At 49.5% G+C, this 19,930-nt stretch overlaps 1 non-coding gene across 1 annotated transcript; it reads right to left on the minus strand.

Annotated features, from left to right (window-relative positions):
- Positions 1-4,464: 4,464 nt before the first annotated feature.
- On the minus strand, positions 4,465-4,628 carry LOC142441948 (U1 spliceosomal RNA). The gene has a single exon (XR_012783224.1). It is a non-coding gene; the product is annotated as a U1 spliceosomal RNA (small nuclear RNA).
- Between the last annotated feature and the right edge of the window lie 15,302 nt (positions 4,629-19,930).

Raw genomic sequence — 19,930 nt, forward strand, 5'->3', positions numbered from 1 at the left:
GGCAGTGGAAAAGCTGAAGGCCCTTGACAAGTTGGGTTGACACAGTGGCTTCAACAATGGGGCCATAGACAGGACCAGTTGTGAGGATGGGGCAGGGCCAGGCACTGTTTTGCCTCGTTACACATCGGGTCACTCTGAGTCAGAACGGACTTGATGGCATCTGACGACAGCACCACGTAGGGTTGCAGTATTCTCCGCATCTGACAGCCAAACAACGAAACCGCAGTGAGACTTTTTAACTACGTTATTGGTGAAGACTATTACATACACCAGGGACTACCAGAGAGCAAATAAATCTGTCTTGGAAGACGTGCAACCACTTAGAAGTGAGGCTGGGACTTCGTCTCACGTGTGGCGGACGGGAGACTAGTCCTGGAGCAGGACCTGATGGAAAAGCCATGTCGGCGATGTAGAGGGTCAGCGGGACAAGGGAGAGCCTCGAGGAGGAGGACTGACACGGTGGTCTTAGCTAACATAGGGAACCAACAAAAATAAATAGGAAGAAGGCAGAGTGGGAAAGGGGGGAAAAAAGCCGTACTTCATAGATGCTGCAATTGTAAACACTGGAAAAAATGTGATGTACAGACAATTAGGATTAATAAGAGTTCAGCAGTTCTCCATTTAAAAACCTTAATCAATATGCAAAAATCAATCTGTTTAACAGCAACAAAGAGCAAATTACATTTTAAATGGATACCATTTATAATGTCATTTTAAAATACCCAATCCCTAAAAATAAATCTAATAAAAGTCGAGTCAGGCTCTAGTACAGAGCAGTCGAAAGCATTATTGACAGAAATGAAAGATCTTACTGAAGAGGAAGATATGTGATCTTTATGGAGCGGAAGACTTGACATTGTCAGTTCTTCCCACAATGATCTATAGATTTGATGCAATTTCTAATAAGAGCCTATCAGGATTTTTTTGTGGCATTTGACAAGATGATTATTAAAATGTTAAAAATCATTTTATTGGGGCTCATACAACTCTTATCACAATCCACACATACATCAAATGTGTAAAGCACACTTATACATTCGTTGCCCTCATCATTCTCGAGATGATTCTAAAATTAATATGGGCATGCAAAAGACAAAGAGAAACAAAGTCACACCAGGAGAAGAACCAGGAGAAGAATTGTTCTACCAGATTTCTATACAGCTATAGCTGTGGTAATGAAGAGCATGGCCTTGATTTGGACAATTAGTCCCATGGAGTGGAGATGACATTCCAGAAACAAGGAACTACTATTGGAACAATAGTGAGATGCCCCTACATATTTACTAAATTGGCTAAAATTAAAATCTGACAACACAAGGTTTTGACAAAATGCATCCATATGAATTTGTATAGATTTGTACAACCCCTTCAGAGAACAGTTCAGTATCCCCCACCAAAAATCTGAAAATAGTATACTCTTACTTGGATCCCCAATCAATGCTCATGGAAGCAGCAGTCAAGAGATCAAAAGAAGCATTGCATTAGGTAAATCTGCTGTATATGACCTCTTTAGAGTGTTGAAAAGCAAGGTTGTCACTTTGAGAACTAAGGTGTGCCTGACTCAACTAAGGTGTGCCTGACTCAACTAAGGTGTGCCTGACTCAGCCATAGTATTTTCAGTCACCTAAGATGTATGTGAAAGTTGGACATTGAACAAAATGGATGCATAAGCAAATGTGATGAAGAAAGTTGATGGTGCCCTGCTATCAAAAGATATAGCATCTGGGGTCTTAAAACCTTAAAGATAAACAAGCGGCCAGCTAGCTGAAAAGCAACAAAGTCCACATGGAAGAAGCACATCAGCCTGTGTGATCATGAAGTGTATCAGGCATCAAAGACACAAAACAAAAGAAAAAATCATTTCAATGTGAATGAGGAGGAGGGCAGAGTGGAGACCCAAAGCCCATCCGTAGTTAATTAGACACCCCCTGTCAGAAGGGCCATCAGGAAGAGACAGCCAGTCGAGGTGCAGTATAGCACCAACGAAACACACAACCTTCCTCTAGTTCTTTAATGCTTCCTCCCCCACCCCGCTATCATGATCCCAATTCTACCTTACAAATCCGGCTAGATCAGGACATGTACACTGGTACAGATAAGAGCTTGCAACACAGTGAATCCAGGACAAATAAAACCTTCAAGACAAATAAAGAGAGTAGCAATACTGGGAGGGTAAGGGAAGGGCGGGGGAGGGGGAACCAATCACAGTAATCGACGTATGGCCCCCCTCCCAGGGGGACGGACAACAGAAAAGTGGGTAAAGGGGACAGTGCTCGGTGTAAGGCATGAATATCTATATATCTATATATAATCAAATATTCATGGAGGGGGGATGGTGGGAGAGGGAGGGGGAAAATGAGGAGCTGATACCAAGGGCTCAAGTAGAAAGAAAGTGTTCTGAAAAAGATGATGACAACATATGTACAGATATGCTTGACATAATGGATATATGTATGGATTGTAATAAGAATTGTAAGAGCCTCCAATAAAATATTTTTTTTAAGTTGGACATTAAATAAGAACAACTAGAGAAGAATCAGTGCATTTGAATTGTGCTAGAGAAGAATGTTGGAAGCACCCTGAGCTGCCAAAAGGACACACCAATCTGTCTTGGAGAAAGTATACTAGAGTTCTCCTTAGGTGACCAGACATCCCACTTTTGGCGGGACAGTCTCAATTTTTAACAATTTTTTCCCACATCCCGCGGCATTTTGAAAAAGTCCCAATTTTGGAAAGAATGCACGACGAGCTAGGGTATACGGTTTCCGGCTGCCATGTGGCTATTTCGCCAGGATATGAGTTTTATCAATGGTGTCTCGCTTTACCAATGTTAAAATCTGGTCACCTTAGAAGAACAGCGAGACTGTCTTACATACATTGGACATGGAGTCGGGAAAGACCAGTCCCTTGAGAAGGTCATTATGCTTGGTAAAGTAGGGCAGCCAAAATAAGAGAGGGATTCAGGAAGGCCCTCCAGGAGATGGACTGGCTCAATGGCGGCAACAATGGGTTTAGGCATAGGAGCTATTGTGAGGAGCTACCGGACTGGGCAGGACTCTTCGTTCTCTTGTGCATGAGAGCCAACTGGATCGTACCCGACAGCAACAACAACCTGACCCAGCAATCCCACACAGAGGTAAATAGCCTAGAGAAAAGTATGCTTATGTGCCTCAGTATGCACAAAGAATATTCACAAAAACATTGTTTGCAGTAGCCTTGTCACTAATCAGGGTCCCAGTTAACAGGTGCTGAAATGGGGTTTGAGGTGCAAGCTATTCATCAGCATCAACATCTAGGAAAAGAAGAGAAGGAAGAAATACTGATCAGAAGTCAAACTGCAGTGCAGGCTGGACAAAGTTCAAGTCACCCCGGCACGGAACACAGTCGCAAATATTGGGCATCAGAGTTGTCCCTTCGTGGGTGAAAATGGCCCAGCCTTTAGACCAGCAGTTTTCAATCTTCCCCATGTCAGACCCTTTCATACAGGTCCTCACATTGTGGTGACCCCCAACCATAAAATTATTTCGTTGCTACTTCATAACTGTTATTTTGCTGCTGTTATAAGTTGTAATGTAAATATCTGATATTCAGGATGAATTTTCTTTTTTTATAATAAATCATTTTATTGAGGGCTTGTACAACTCTTATCACAATCCATACATACATCCATTGTGTCAAGCACACCTGTACATCTGTTGCCATCATCATTCTCAAAACATTTGCCTTCTGCTTGAGCCCTTGGTATCAGCTCCTCATTTTTCCCCTCCCTCCCCATACCCTTCCCTCATGAACCCTTGATAATTTATAAATTATTATGTTGTCATATCTTACACTGTCCGATGTCTCCCTTCACCCACTTCTCTGTTGTCCATCCTCCAGGTTATATGTAGATCTTTGTAATCGGTTCCCCCTTTCCACCCCACCCTCCCTCCACTCTTTTTTTTATAATAAAACATTTTATTGGGCCTCATACAACTCTTATCACAATCCATATATATATCCATTGTCAAGCACATTTGTACATTTGTTGCCATCATCATTTCCAAAACACTTTCTTTCTACTTGAGCCCTTTGTATCAGCTCCTCATTTTTCCCCTCCCCACCCTTCTTCCCTCCCTCCCTCCCTCCCTCTTGAACCCTTGATAATTTATAAATGATTATTATTTTTTCATGTCTTGCACTGACCGATGTCTCCCTTTACTCATGGGCTGTTGTCCATCCCCCATTGTGATCGGTTCCTTCTTTCTCCCCCACCTACCGCTTATCCTCCTGGTATGGCTACTCTCAATATTGGTCCTGAGGAATTTATCTGTCCTGGATTCCCTGTGTTTCCAGCTCTTACCTGTACCCATGTATATGCTCTGGTCTAGCCAGATTTGTTAAGTAGAATTAGGGTAATGATAGTGGGGGGAAGGAAGCATTAAAGAACCAGAGGAAGCCTGTATGTTTCTTTTTTTTTTTTTTTAGGGGAGAGCGCGAACGCAGTCCCCCACTACCACAAATTATGCAGTCGAGTTTCCCACATTTGGGGAAATCGCAGGGGTCAGCACATCCGGAGTGCCATGGATAAGCCTCGCCCTGGGAAAACCACCTTCGTGATCATGGTATCTCCCCTGCCAGGTAAGTATGCCTGTATGTTTCATCGGTGCTACACTGCACCCTGACTGGCCCATCTCCTCCCCACGACCCTTCTGTAAGGGGATGTCCAATTACCTACAGATGGGCTTTGGACTTCCACTCTGCACTCCTCTCATTCACAATATGATTTTTTGTTCTGGATCTTTGATGCCTGATACCTGATCCCATCAACACCTCATGATCACACAGGCTGGTGTGCTTCTTCCATGTGGGCTTTGTTGCTTCTCAGCTAGATGGCCGCTTGTTTATCATCAAACCTTTAAGACCCCAGATGCTATATCTTTTGATAGTGAGGCACCATCCACTTTCTTCACCACATTTGCTTATTCACCCACTTTGTCTTCAGCAACAGGATGTATTTTCATTGTTACAAATTGAACATAATTAAACATAAAGCATAGTGATTAATCACAAATCAATATGTAATTATATACTGTGAAATAGTTATGTGTTTTCTGATGGTATTAGGCGAACCCTGTGAAAGGGTCATTCAACCCCCAAAGGGGTCGTGACCCACAGATTGAGAACCGCTGCTTTAGCCCCTCACCTTGCTTAGTCACCAGATACTAGCTGCTGCAGAAGGCATGTGCTCTTGAGCAAGATAGCTCTGTGCAGCAGAGGCAGGCCCTGAAGGAGTTGCCAGCTGGAGGCATCTACTGATCACACTCCTGACAGCTGGACAGCAAATCTCTCCTTAGAGAAGGATCTGTGTGGCACATCTTCAGGTCTGCCACCAGCCCTTCGCTGGAAACAACTTAAAAGACCTGTCAAATGAAAGCGTAAACTGCTGCTCATGAAACTTACCCAGTCCCTCAGCATGTCCGCATGCCCCTCTGTGATCGAACCCTCTCTCCCTAAGTCTGTCTGCTTTTTTCTAGGATTTTGTATAAAGGGAATTATATAGTACATGCTCTTTATACTCTGGCTTCATTTTCCCCTCTTTTTTTGTTTATTGACATAATTCACACACCACACAATTCAGTGGTTTAAACACATTAAAGAGTTGTGCAATCGTCACCACTATCAATTTTAGGATGTTTTCTTCACTTAAAAAAAATCATTTTATTGGAGGCTCGTGCAAGTCTTATCACAATCCATACGTACATCCATTGTGTCAAGCACATCGGTACATTGGTTTCCATCATCATTCTCAGAACGTTTGCTTTCTGCTTGAGCCCTTGGTATCAGCTCCTCATTCCCCCTCCCCCTCCTTCTCTGGCTTCATTTACCCAGCGCCATTATTTTAAGAGCCATGCACATCGTTACATAAAACCATCATTAGCTGCCGTCCAATCAATTCTGACTGTGGTGGTTACATAATCTGGTGTCAACCTGGGACTTGTGTGGGCATGGCCTTCTCCTGAGAATTCTGGGAACTCTTGGATTTTTCTTCCTTGGAGGTGGGAGACACTTCCTCTCTCTCTGCTCACTCACTTGGAGATGCTCTACTGACAAGGCTGACTTTCTGCGGAACATTCCTGAGGAGAAGCCACATGGACCTACCCTGATGCAACCAGACCTCTGGAGCCGAGAAGCCACATAGAGACCCCTGCCAGCACTGAGCTGTTTGCAATGCCACTGGATCCACAAGACTTCCCACCCACTGGCCTGTGAGCTTCCTGCATTCTCTGTCATTGCATGTGTTTCTTGAGTCTGAAGAGAACTTTATAGATTCATATCAAACATATGGGCTAATATTGGGCTTACATAGACTTGATCTGGACTGGGCTGAGATGTTTTCTAAATATTCAACTGTTCTTGGATATAAACCTCTTTTTGATACACATGGGAGTGTCTATGAAGTTGTTTCTCTAGCCCTCCCAGACTAGCACAGGGCCCTTCTCTACAGCATCCTCACAATCAGGAGCAGGTTCAAGAGGTCTCCCACACCCTCATTGGCCCTCCCCTTCATCAAGCACAGTGTCCTTCTCTAGAACTCAATCTTTCCACATGAATGTGCACAAAGCAAGCAAATTGAACCGTGTTTCCTTGTGGTGCATATAGGTTTCATTGCTTGGTTTTTGAGGTGTATTGCCAGGTCTTTCTTCCTGGTCTAGCGTAGTCTAGAAGTGTCACAGAAACACGTTCACCATGAGTTACTCTGCAGGTGTTTGCAATGCTGGTGGCATAGCTTCCGGCATCATAGCAACATGCAAAAATAATAGAAATTAAGTCCTTTTGATTATTGATAGTACCCTATTTTATGTATTACTACTACACTTACTTATCAATTGATGGGCATTTGGGTTATTTTCACCTTGGGGGTATTGTGAATAATGCTTCTATGAATATCTGTGTCCAACTTTTTGTGTGGACCTATTCTTTCATGTCTGTTTAGCAAAGACATAGGAATTAGAGCTTCTCGACATTGTTAAGGCCCATTGAGTTGTCTCAGACCCATAGTGACCCCGTGCACAACAGTCCTATGCCATCCTCACAATTGTTCCAGTGCCTGAGCCCATTCATATAGCCACGGTGTCAGTCCAGCCCGTTGAGGGCCTTCCTCTTTTTCCCGCTGCCCCTCCACTTTACCAAACATGATGTCCTCTACAGGGACTGGTCTCTCCTAACAATGTGTCCAAGGTATGGAAGACGAAGTCTTCCGTGGGCTGGGAATGGCTAGGAATTTGTTTCTCTAGTCTACCCAGACTAACAGTTTAAACTCAGGAAAGGTGTGAGTCAGGGTTGTATCCTATCACCATATTTGTTCAATCTATATGCTGAGCAAATCGCCAGAGAGATTGCATTCGATGAAGAAGAATGTGGTATCAGGTTTGGAGGAAGGCCCACGGAAGGAGTAAGACGGAGTGCCTTTGGGCAGGAGGCCAGCTTGCAGAGCGGAGTGCCCTTGATGCCTTAGCCAGAGCCAGATGAGCCTTGTAACGCTTGCTGGAGTGGGACAGAGGGCAAATTACCACATGAACATGAGGCTGGAGACCAGAGAGCCGTGCCTGCCACCAGCGCGTCTGAGAAGGGGCACTCTGAATGGACTGTATCCTTCATGTTTTCTCCATCCTGACTTATAACCTGTAACCTTCCTAATAATGCCCCATGCTCATAAGTATTATCTGTGAGTTCTGTGCGGCCATTGCAATGGCTTCTCAGGCCCAGCCGGGGAGGAGAGGGCAGGGAGAGGATGGCTGGGGTCCGAATTGAGTACAGAAGGAGAGAAGGCGGGGAGTATCTGACTGCGTTGTAACCATCTGCCTCAAGCTGCTATGGGGTTGGGTTCTCCAATCCCGTCACAGGGATTGCCTGTGTCCCCTATAGCATCGCTTCACCACATGAGTGTATGTCTCGGACATTTCTCTTTCATGGACTTAGCTGCAGTTCTAGCATCAGTTCCATGATACGAAAGTGTTTTGGTTAATAATCTTCCCGAGAAATTAGAGGGAACAAGCCCAGAGTTCACTTGCTCTGGAAAACTGCCTTTCCTCACCCTTCATTCCACTCTTAGCTGAGGTAAAGAAGGTTCCAGACAGGTACCCTTCCCTTCCCACCTCCCAACAAGCCCAGCCTCGCCACCCCTGCCTCCGAACTCATCTCCTTCTTAGAGGAGGGCGCTCAGAACCCCTGAGGATCCTTCACCCCAGGACCCTAAGTCCCGTAGGGCTCTGTCTATCCCTTTTCTGACTCTATCTTTTCTCCCCCATGTCCAGAAAACCTTTCACTGGACTCTCCAAAACTCATAGCCTGCCATCAGTAAATCAGCCTCTTTTCTGAATGGCTCTAATGGAAAGCTAGCTTCCACTTCCCTTGCAGCCTTCCAAGTGGGGGCTGTTTTCTCCCTGTGGTCCTTGTTCCTGGGGTCTAGGAGTAGGGAGGTACCCACTTTGGCTTCTTAGTGCCACTTCTAGACAGTGCGTCCTCCCGCCTCCTTAGAAACACCATGCTTGGGATGTCATCGGGCTCCTGTCTGGGGTCATCTACAGACGCCTGGATCACTCCCCTCATTCTTTGACCCCCGAGCTCCTCGTCCACAGTCACGCTCTCCGATGCCACTCCTGGCTGTTGGTGATGTCAGGCTGGTTGTAGGCGAGCAGGCCTCTCAGTGGCTCTTCACCAACTTGGCTTCAGCCTCACATTCCCATAGCCAGACTTCAAACCAGTCATTATGTCTCAGTGCAATCCCTTCATCATCTCCAATTCCTGCAGCGCACTCCCTGATAAACACTGTCTGCCTTTCCAGCTCACTCCCCCCGCCACCCCAGACCCCTCAACTGCTCCAACACCTATCGGCCAGCCAGCCAGCAAATGTCCATTGCCCCGCCCTCCTTTCCGTCCTCCTTTCCTCCGACCTAGCTGGAAATCCATCTTCCAATACTCTTCTCCCCCCTTTGCCCCTCCTACAGGAGAGCCACCTGGCAGATATCACAGCCCTGGTGAGAAACAGCCCTCTGCCCACTCCATACCTCTGCCCAAGAGACTGGGCCGAACTGAAGGAAAGCCTACAGCTCAGCTGACGGGTCTCACTTCCAGTGAATGACCACAAACACTCCAGTGAGCCCTAAAAGCTGCCCGGAAATTCTACTACATCCCCCCAAGTGTCTTCACACCCTCTCTCAGAAGACAGCTCCACACCTCCCCTGCACCTCACTTGGAGCTGACAACCTCTTCTTATGTTGCTGAGAAAATAGAAGCCCTCAGAAGAGCTATACCGCGGGCCGCACCATACCTCTCGCCGCCCACCTGCATCTGTGCCCACCACCTCTACCTTCCACTCTGCTCGCATGGGGGGGCTGTGGGGCTCCTGTGCAACGGCGGCTTTTCTGTGTGTGCAGCAGACGCCACCCCCGCCCGCCAGCCGCCTACTCAAGAACTCCACGTCAACCCGGTCCTCTTCTCACTGCCATCTCCAAACGCGCCTCTCGCCAGCACTGCTTCCACCAGCACGCCAACATTCCCGAACCATTCTGGCTGCAAGGAAGACCGTCTCCTCCCCTCAAGCTCATTCGGACTCTCCTCCTCTTTCGTCTTTTTTTTTTTAATCATTTTATTGGGGGCTCATACAACTCTTATCACAACCCATAAATACATTAGTTGTATAAAGCACATCTGTACATTCATTGCCCTCATCATTCTCAAAACATTGCTCTCCACTTAAGCCCCTGGCATCAGCTCCTCATTTTCCCCCTTCCTCCCCGCTCCCCCCTCCCTCATGAACCCTTGATAATTTATAAATTATTATTATTTTGTCATATCTTACACTGTCTGATGTCTCCCTTCACCCACTTTTCTGCTGTCCATCCCCCAGGGAAGAGGTTATATGTAGATCCTTATAATCGGTTCCCCCTTTCCACCCCACCCTCCCTCTACCCTCCCAATATCGCCACTCTCACCACTGGTCCTAAAGGGCTCATCCATCCTGGATTCCCTGTGTTTCCAGTTCCTATCTGGATCAGTGTACATCCTCTGATCTAGCCAGATGTGTAAGGTAGAAATGGGATCTTGATAGTGGGTGGAGAGGAAGCATTTAGGAACTAGAGGAAAGTTGTATGTTTCATCATCGCTACACTGTACCCTGACTGGCTCGTCTCCTCCCCGCGACCCTTCTGTAAGGGGATGTCCAGTTTCCGACAGATGGGCTTTGGGTCCCCATTCTGCACTCCCCCCATTCACAATGATATGGTTTTTTGTTCTTTGATGCCTGATACCTCATCCCTTCGACACTCATGATCACACAGGCTGGTGTGCTTCTTCCATGTGGCTTTTGTTGCTTCTGGGCTAGATGGCCGCTTGTTTACCTTCAAGTCTTTAAGACCCCAGGCACTATATCTTTTGATAGCCTGGCTCTATCAGCTTTCTTCACCACATTTGCTTATGCACTCGCTTTGTCTTCAGCGATCATGTCAGGAACATGAGCATCATGGAATGCCCGTTTAATAGAACAAAGTATTCTTGCATTGAGGGAATACTTGAGTGGAGGCCCAATGTCCATCTGCTACCTTAATACTAAACCTATACATATATGCACATAAATCTATTTCCCCATTCTCATATCTAAATATATTTACATGTGTGCATGCCTTTATTTAGACCTCTATAAATGCCCTTTGCCTCCTAGCTCTTTCCTCTATTTCCCTTGACTTTCCTCATGTCCCACTATCATGCTCAGCCTTCATTTGGGTTACAGTAATTCCTCTGGGTTACATTACCCTGATCACACCCTACCAGGCCTCCTACACCCTCCTCACCACTGATCTGGATTACTTGTTGTTCCCTTGTCTCTGGGTTTGTTAACACCACTACCTTTCCCCCCTACCTCCCCTTCTCCCATGTCCCCCTGGAACTGTCAGTCCCGTTGTTTTCTCCTCCAGATTGTTCATCCAGCCTATCTTATTTAGACAGACCTGCGGAGATAATAACACGCACAAAAACAAGACAGAGCAAAACCAAGCAACAAAAGAAAACAAAACAACAACAACCACAAAAAGCCAATGACAAAAAAAACAAAACAAAAAACCCACAACACAACAACAACAATGGCCTTAAGGAGTGTTTTCCAGTCAAGTCTGTTGGGGCACCAAGCCCTGGCCCCAAAGTCTATTTTTGGTATTCCCTGGGGACTTTGTTGCTCTGTTTCCCTAGCTGTTCTGTTGCACCCCCTTAGTGTTTTGCGTCGGTGTGGTGGGATCAGATCGGGGGAATTCCTACACTGTGCTTCCAGTGCTGTCCCCTGTAGGGCTATGGGTCAGTGAGGGAGTTCGTGTTGCATGGTGGGGCGGGTCTCCTCTTCTTTCTGGTGAAGAGATTGTCCTCGGTTCTTTTTGGCCCTTTTGCCCACCCGCTCCCATTAGGCCCCAGCCCCAACACAGCCCCTTCACTGTCTGTCAAGGATTTGACGCGTGCTTACGCCCAGTGGTCAGTGTCCAGGCTTCGTCGCATCTGCCTCTGGCACCGGAGGGTTCCTCCCTCTCAGCGGGGGTCATATCGTCCCTATCCTGGCCCAGTTCCCCTCCTCTCTGCCTCTCTGATTGCTCCTCAGCAGTCACCTCCTCACCTCCTGGACCTCTTAGTAGGTGGGGAAATGGAGGGAGGAGGTGGGGGCGTGGCTTCCTGCTTGCCACCAGCTCTTCCTCACTTAGCCACGCCTCCTCCTCGCTTAGTCACGCCTCATCCTCACTTAGCCACGCCTCATCCGCACTTAGCCACGCCCACTCTTCACTTAGCCACGCCTGCGCTTTACTTAGCCACGCCTCCTCCTGTGATCATCTCCTCTAGTAGGCTGGCGTTAAATACCATTTCGTTTCTGACACGCTCAGATTTACCATCCCGGGCCTGAACCCTTTTCCTGCATTCCAGACTCAGATGGTCCTGGGACGGTCCCCTGAAGGCCAGCGCTGGCCGCCCCTTCCACCCAGACCAAGGCCCGCCAAGTCTCCCCAGTTTGGATCTGGCCCACTGGCCTCGAGACACTTAGGTTTTTTGTTCTCTTTCGTTCTTTGTCGCGGCGAAGGGCCGAGAACATAAAACCCAGCGTTGAGTGTACCATATAGTTGCATTCATTATGTTCGTGGCGTTGTGCCCTCGTCGGCTCTGGTTTCCTCCCAAGCGCCATCTCTCGGAACAGAAATACCGGGCCCATTAATGCAGGACCTACCCAGCAGACATTACGCCTGAATGCCCTCCGTGCCCTCTCCACTCGGCCCACGGTACCCACTGATCTGCCCACTGTTGCCGCGCATGTGCCTCTTTTGGGTATTTCCTATCAATGGCATCCCACAGGAGGCGGCCCTGGTTTGGCTCAGCATCAGGTTTGGAAGATTCATCCAGATCAGCAGGTGGATCAGAACCTCGCCTCCCTTCCTGACTGACCCATCTCCAGGTGCTTGCGTATACCATGTTGTGTTTATCCACTTGTTCACAAACACGTGCCTGTGGGGCTACTGTGATGGAGACTGATGTTCAAGTGTTTGTTTGAGTGCCTAATGCCAATTTTGGTGGGTTCTGAGGTTTTTGACCCCGATCTGCAAGAGGTAACGATGATCCTTCTCTGTACAGGCCTATGGGGTGAGGGCCGCTGGGGGTAGGGGTGGGAGGAGGTTAGTGACTGAATGAACGCTGGCAGGCTGCTGAGTTCACTCCCCACTGCGCTGACCGGGCAGGGGCCTCAGTGAAAACACCGTTGGCAGGGCTCAAGGTGACCCCTGTGGCTGTGGCTCTGCCCCTCACAGGTATGTAAACACCTGTCCCTGACACCTGCTCATCCTGCCAGCCCTCTGCGTCCCCTTCCTGTCTTTCTTCCCAGGACACTTCCAGGAGGACACTGCCTGCTAAAGGCCTCCTCCCCAAGTGGCCTCCTAGCCAAGCTGGGATGGCCCCTCCCCTGGACTCTAGGTCCTTGGGAGGCGTGGGAAAAAAGGTCACGTGGGGCACTTCACCAGAGCCCTCTGGTAGCTCATCCACTCTCTAGCCTCCCTCTCTAGGACCCTTGATGCTCTGGGGAAGCCACCTGAGCTTTCGAGGAGGGTTCTGTGGGCCGGCCCAGCCTCTAGAAGGAAGAGGGGAGAAGGACTCTCGCTGCCACCAAGCTGTCTTCCCGGAAACCTGGTGAGGGGGCTTCTCAGCAGTTGGTGGTGATGTCGGGCAGCCTGCCCCTCCCCGTAGCATTCAAGGCTGTAATTTTGGAAACCATGAATTAGAGCCCGGGTACTCAATGCCCTGCGGTCTCCCTTAGTGGGAGGGTCCCAAAGTCGCATCAGTTCCTCTCAGCAGCTTGGCAGACACGTTGATAGGTAAGCCAGCAATCGAGGGGCGACGTGAACCTGTTCTTTCCTCTCCTCCAGAGTGTCTGGCGGAGTCTAAGTTGAATTATTCATCTAGTCCCGGGTGCCTGGGTCCCTTTTCCAGGGAACCAGCTTATGCCTGCCTGACTCGCCCACTATCAATGTCAGCATGCAATTTGCAATGAAATTTGACTGATCAGCAATACTGTAACTAGTTACAAATGTCTGCGCTTGTATTTGGTTGGTATGGGGGCTTTTTCATTCAAGTGATGGAGGCCGGTAAACACCATGACGTTGCCTGGGGTGTGGGACCAGCAGCAGCTGTGTCATGGGCAGGGACAAGCTGGCCAGTAAAGAGATGGTGGGCACTGGAAGTCACACACCAGGAGTTGTGTTTTTACATGTGGTTTCCAAGAGTGTTCCAGGTGGGGCAGGTGATGACAGGCGCTGTCCAGGAGGAAGAAGGTTATCCTGCTTAGCCTCCCCAGATCTGCTTGCATACCTCCAGTAACAGGCGGCTTCCTACCTGACGAGGCAGCTCTGCTGGTCAGAAAGTCTTTCCTCCTCTGGGATCCCACCTCCCAATTATAGGTCTATCCCACCCCTGCCTGGAGTTTCTGGTCTCAACTCAGATATTACCACCACATCTCATGAACTTGGGCCATCTCTAAGCCTCATTTGATCCATTTGACACAAAGGGGATAAGCTACTCATCGGAGTCGAGTTCTCATTAAGTCATCGAAGATTATTAGCTGCAAATAACAGACTTAAGCAGAAAAATAACTCCTGATAAAAACCTGGGGCAGCTCAGAGACTCTCTGGCAAAGCAAACAGAACTGCCCCTGCGGGTTTCTGGAACGGTAACTCTACAGGAGTAGAAAGCCTCATCTTTCTCCCACAGAGCAACTGGTGGGTTTGAACTGCCGATCATGTGGTTTGCAGTCCAACGCATCCCACTGCCCACCAGAGCTCCCGAGATCCCCAAAGGGGAGTTAATAGCCGGAGGCGTCTGAGAAGACCCACAATTCCCCGGAGCTGAGCTGCAACCCGCATCGTCCCTGCTCCTGGAACCGCACATCAGTACCCTGGTGTCTCCCAGAGGCCTCCAACTCCAAACCAAACGCCCTGCCATCCGTCCGATGCCGGCCTCTCAGCGAGCCCATAGGCAGAGAAGAACCACCCCCTGTGTGCCTCCACGGCTGTAACGCTTTTACGGGAGTGCAAAGTCTCGCCTTTGTCCTGTGGAGCAGTTGGTGGTTTCAAACTGCTCACCGTGCAGTAGCAGCCCAGCCGCTACTCCACTACCCCACCAGGGCTGCTGAGAACAGCTATGGCTTCTGAGCTTAGCACTGATCCCTCTGCTTCTACGAGCGGCACCCCAGTGGTCATCCTCTGTTACTTTTAACACACAACTTTCAGGTGGAGTTAATTCCCTGAATCCAGAGTTAACAGGTGTGAAATGAACTTGTATGTCATTAAAGACTCCAAGTTTGCTTTGGATTCACTTTTCCTCCATTTTTAGCCACTCAGACCAATATTTAGATCTGAGGGGGGTGGAGTCTGTAGGCTTGTTTTTTGTTTTTTCAGTATGCAGTTTTTATTTATTTATTTTTTCATGCTAAACCCTCCATTTTTCTTGTCCCACCCCCTCCTCATCCCTCTCTCCTCCCTGTTCTCAATCCTCCCTGTTCCTGCTCAGAATTGTACAGTGATTGGTCGAATGGTGGGCATGTGACCCAGACCTAGCCCAGAAGTCAAATTAGCGTTACCCTTTGGTATCTAAGGGCCTCCTGCATCAGTGGGCTCAGGTATGGGGACCTTTGTGCGCATGGCACAGGACCGTGTTGTGTTTCGTTCTGTTGTTCACAGAGTCGCTATGGATCGGAGCTGGCTGCCAACTACATGGTACCTAACACCACCACCAACATTCAGCATCTGAGTGGCCCTGAAAGAGCTGTTCTCCTTCCACCTGTATTTGGACCTTTGTCGGGTCAGCCCGGAGCTGCTAGTAGCTGCCTTGCAGCCACAGTCGATCTGAGAACAAGGTCAGTGCTGGAGGAAGCAGAGATGAAGTAGGACCCGGTTCTGATGACGTTTTCCAGCCTCTGGATCCAACTCTGCCTCTGAACTTTTCCATCACATCAACCAAATAAATAAATAAAGCCACTTGGGGTGGGTTTTAGATCACTTGCAGCTAAAGGATTCTAACTGATTCTCTCACTCACACACACCTGCCAGAGCAGGAGCCTGGAGTCGGCTCCTTCAGAACGTCCACAGCGAAATCAGCAGATGGCCTTCACTGGTGCAGGTCTTCTTCAGAGCAGCCCTCTCACAGCGAACCCATTTTACAGAGGGAAATGCAGAGGCACTACTGACCAACAGCCAGGGTTACTTAGCAACCCTAAGATCAACTCCGAGGTCAGGTCTAGGGATGAGGGATGCTAGTGGCCTCCTGATTTCATCCTCCAACTCATCCCATCTCAGAAGTAAGTCCACAGAAGCCAGTCTGGAGGAAGCCCCCAAACAACCCAGCCACATGGTCAAGGCGATGGCCGGTAGGATATATAGTCAAATGTAAATGTTGTCTGAGTAGAGTTAAAGAAACTCACCTTGATTTGGTATAAAATTGTTCCTGGAATGAGTGTGATAATCAAACTCCAAGTCCCGGGCCATGTCTGGTCCAGGTCTCTTCAAAGACAGCTGTCAGAGAGACCAGCCTCTCGCAACAAAGACCCAGAAGTGGAAGAAGACTATGGGCTAACCTTCCTCACTCCCACCAGCGAGCAGTCAGTTCACCATATTTGTCCTTGATGGCCCGCCCAAAACATGAACCATGAGGGAGCCACCCTCTGCCCAGTAAAATACAGAGGTGTCAACGCCATTCTAGGGAGTGAGGGCTGCAGAGAGCAGGATCCACTTTGGGGGAACCCCTGAAGGTGTTGACAGTGGCAGGGAAACCAGGGTCCCAGGGCTTTCATAGCAATTCAGAAAGAACCAAACCAGACTCCAGGACTAGCCCGCCACCTCCCCTATGTCATGGTTAAGTCAGCTGCAGAGGTCGAGCCCTGGGACGGCCCTCAGGCTCCCTTCCAGTTGGATGCCCTGTGACGGTATTGGGTTGGCTATTCTTTTCCACAGAAAAGTGGCTTTCAGTGAAGGTCCCAGTTTCACTATTCTGCAACCATTGTAAGACCTTATATTGTTGCTTTGAAGGCGTCCTGGTGACCTACTGAGTGGCGCATTGGGCTGCTAGCCACACGGTCAGCAGTTCAAAACCACTAGCCTCCCCGTGGGAGAAAGATGAACCATTCCACTCCTGTAAAGAGTTAGAGCCTCAGAAACCCACAGAGGCAGATCGACCCTCTTCTACTGGGTTGCTGTGAGTCATAATCGACTTGATGGCAGTGAGTTTTGGGGACTGGATGTTCTCACCTGGAGTTCTGAAAGTATGGGTCCCATGGCGTTTGAATGGAACTGTTGCCGCAAGGGCCCGCGGCCTGACACTATGTGTCCTCTGCAGGCCCCGGCACCCACGCCTCATCAGCAGGGTTCACCGGCAGGCTGCCCAGGGGGCCACTTCTGCACCCCCTTTGGAGTCGACCTGGCAGGTATTTGCAGCCCGAGAAATAGATTGGCACTGCATTTCTACATCAATGTAAGCATTTCTGGAAACATCACCTGATGTTTCAGCTTGTGCTTAAAAAATAAAAAAGTTAACTGCCAAGTAAACCACTTAAAGAATTGTAGAGCAGTGTCCTCAAAGGCTGACACAGGGACAACCTGTGACCGAAGGCCTCCACTCCTACGTGTCTCTGTCCAGCAGAAAGGCACGCATATGTGGGTCCCCAAAGACATGAACTATTCGTCACAGCCCATACTGGAAACCAGCCCATTTCCCATCAGCCATGGAATGAATAAATAAGTAATTTATGGTAGATTCATGAAATGGAATCTAGCCATGCGAGTGAGCAAGGTATTGTATCCTCAACAACATGGATGCATTTTATGAGCATATTATTGAGTAAGAGAAGCCAGGTATAAAAATAGTGCATATTGTATGAGTCTGTTATAGAAAGTTCAATAGAGGCGAGGACAGCAGCAACCCCTGGGGACAGTGACTTAGAGGGAGCACAAGGGGCCTCTCAGGGCCCTTGTGTTCCTTGTGACACTGGGTTGGTTATACAGGTGTGGTCACGGGACCTGTATGCTTATGATTTCTGGGCTTTATGTATACTGTGCTTCAAGAAAAGGCTTACTTATAATAATATCTAACCTCTCAGACTTGGCCTACTCAAAGCGGGAGTTCCAGAAAGAGCCCCAAAACCATGCCTCTCTTTCTGTGGTGTTGCCTGCTGGGCCTCAGTAGATGGGCTTCTCAGCAGGCTGATGGCCAAGGTCAGCAGCCTGTGCTGTGGGGACATAGGCCAAGGGAAGAGGCCTGATGGGGTCACTGTCTCCGGGAAGAGCTTAAGAGTATGGAGGGTGCTCAGGAGGGGTTCAAAAGGGCCTCTCTAGACCGGTATGAGCATATTCCCTAGACCACTGCTGATGCTGAGATGGGGTTCGTGAAGTCCACACTGAGGCCGGCCCCTCGCATCTCTTCCAAGAACCTTGAGCTGTTCCCTTGCCCTTGGAACAAAGCTGGAGTGCATCTTGTCACACTAGAGCCAGAGCTAGTGGGGGCGAGCCTGCCTCAGAGTTGGCATTGGGTCCACATTCACCAGGTTCTTGCTGTGTTGATGGGGGCTCCCAGGCCCTCCACTCCCTCCCTCATGGCTCAGCTCAGCAGCACTCAGGACATGGTCTGACTCTTGGGAGATCCCCACACACACCTATCTGAAGAACAGTCTTGGCGTTCGTGGCTCCACCACCTCTCCCTCCCCAGATCTAGATGAACAGGCAATAGGGACTCATCGGAACATTCCAAGATTAGGAGCCCCTAAATGTGTCATAAAGAGCCCTGCTGGGGTAGTGGTTAGGCATTGGGCTGCTAACTGCAAGGTCCTAAGTTTGAAACTGCCAGCTACTCTGTGGGAGAAAACCGAGACTTTCTACTCCCGTGAAGTTGCGGTCTGGGAAAGACACAGGGGCAGCTCTACATTGCCCTATGGGTTCACTAGCAGTCAGAGTCAGCTTGATGGCAGTGACTTTAGTGAGTTAGTGCGTTCCTCGCACACAGTAAGTGCTTCCTGGCCCTTGTGGAGGGGCTAGATGGTATGGGGTTTCCTGTCCCGGAGTCGATAAGCACCCACTCACAGGCCGGAGAAGCCCCAGGGACGGGCCCAGGAGGGAGAAGCACCTCCCCTGCTAGGGGACACGGGAGCCCCACGGGAGCCCCTAGGGACGCTGCTATTGGCTGGGAGAAGAGTGTTGGTTGGTTTGGAAGAGTGGGTATTGAAGCCAGGGAGGAGCAGAACACCACCTCCCTTCACCCCACGGTACAGAGATGGCCAGTGGCCTGTCCAACTCTTAGTGAGTCTGCTGGTGCCGGCTCCTCTAAGCTCTCCCTCCTCCCCTACGTTGAGCATCTCCTCCCCTCTCCCGCTCCCTCACTCTCCCAAGCTCTGCTCCCTGTAGCGCAGGGGCCAACAGACTGTTTCTGTAGTGGGTCAGAGAGTAGATCGTGGTGGCTTCGCAGCCTCCCTAGCCGGGTGTGCAAGCATGAGAGAGACCACGGTTGGTGCACGCAGTCCCGGTTGCTGCCGCTCCTGTCTCCGCTCCTCGTCGGAGTGTGGACGGCATGGCCATCGAGTGTACGCTTCACAAGGCGTGGCTGCGCTGCTCTCTTGGTGGACGCTGGACTTGGAATGTCATTTTCACACGTCATGAGATATTATTCTCAATTTTATTTGCAACCATTAAAAAATGTACAAACTATTCTTAGCTCCCGGGCTGGACAAAAAAAACCAACAAAAAACAGGCACTGGGCCAGTTCTGGCCCTGGGGCCATCGCTAGCTGATTCCTGTTCTAGAGTGTACTGTCCTGGGGCCCAGATTCCCCAGAGTCCCTCATGCTGCCTCCTTAGTCAGGTCACACCCTGTCCCTCTGTCCTGGTTTGCCCAGGTTGGCATCCCCTGGATGCAGGACTTTTGATGCTGAACCTGGGGACAGGGGGTGACCGACTCTAGGTGCTCTCAGTCCAGAGGGCTGGCTCCTGCAGCCAGCCAGGGTTCCAGCAGGCTCCCTGGCTCCTGTGCCATCCCCCCTTCAGCCCAGGCGGGGGGGAGGGGGGCGGGGGCGGGGGTTGTGGCCAGGCCTTGCTGAACTCCAACAGGCCCTGGGCTAGGAGATGCCCCCTCCTCCACGCAGAAAACCTCTGTGGTCTGGGCGCTCTCAAAAGGCAGGAAGTTGAATCATCAACTCCAGTAACGTCTCCGTCAGCCTGTGGGGCTGCCAGGGGAGCTCGGGGCCCTGGGCCCAGGGGGCTGGCTCCACACTCAGCGGCCAGAGGAGTGCTGTCTTTGATCAGGGAAGCTCTAGAGGGAGGTTTCTGGAGGAAGGAGAGTTGTCCGGTCAGGTGGGGAGGAGAACTGGACAGCAGGTCCACCTGGCCTGTCCCCCAGCT

Source organism: Tenrec ecaudatus, chromosome 2 (genome assembly GCF_050624435.1).
Source record: "Tenrec ecaudatus isolate mTenEca1 chromosome 2, mTenEca1.hap1, whole genome shotgun sequence".
Taxonomy (NCBI): Eukaryota; Metazoa; Chordata; class Mammalia; order Afrosoricida; family Tenrecidae; genus Tenrec; species Tenrec ecaudatus.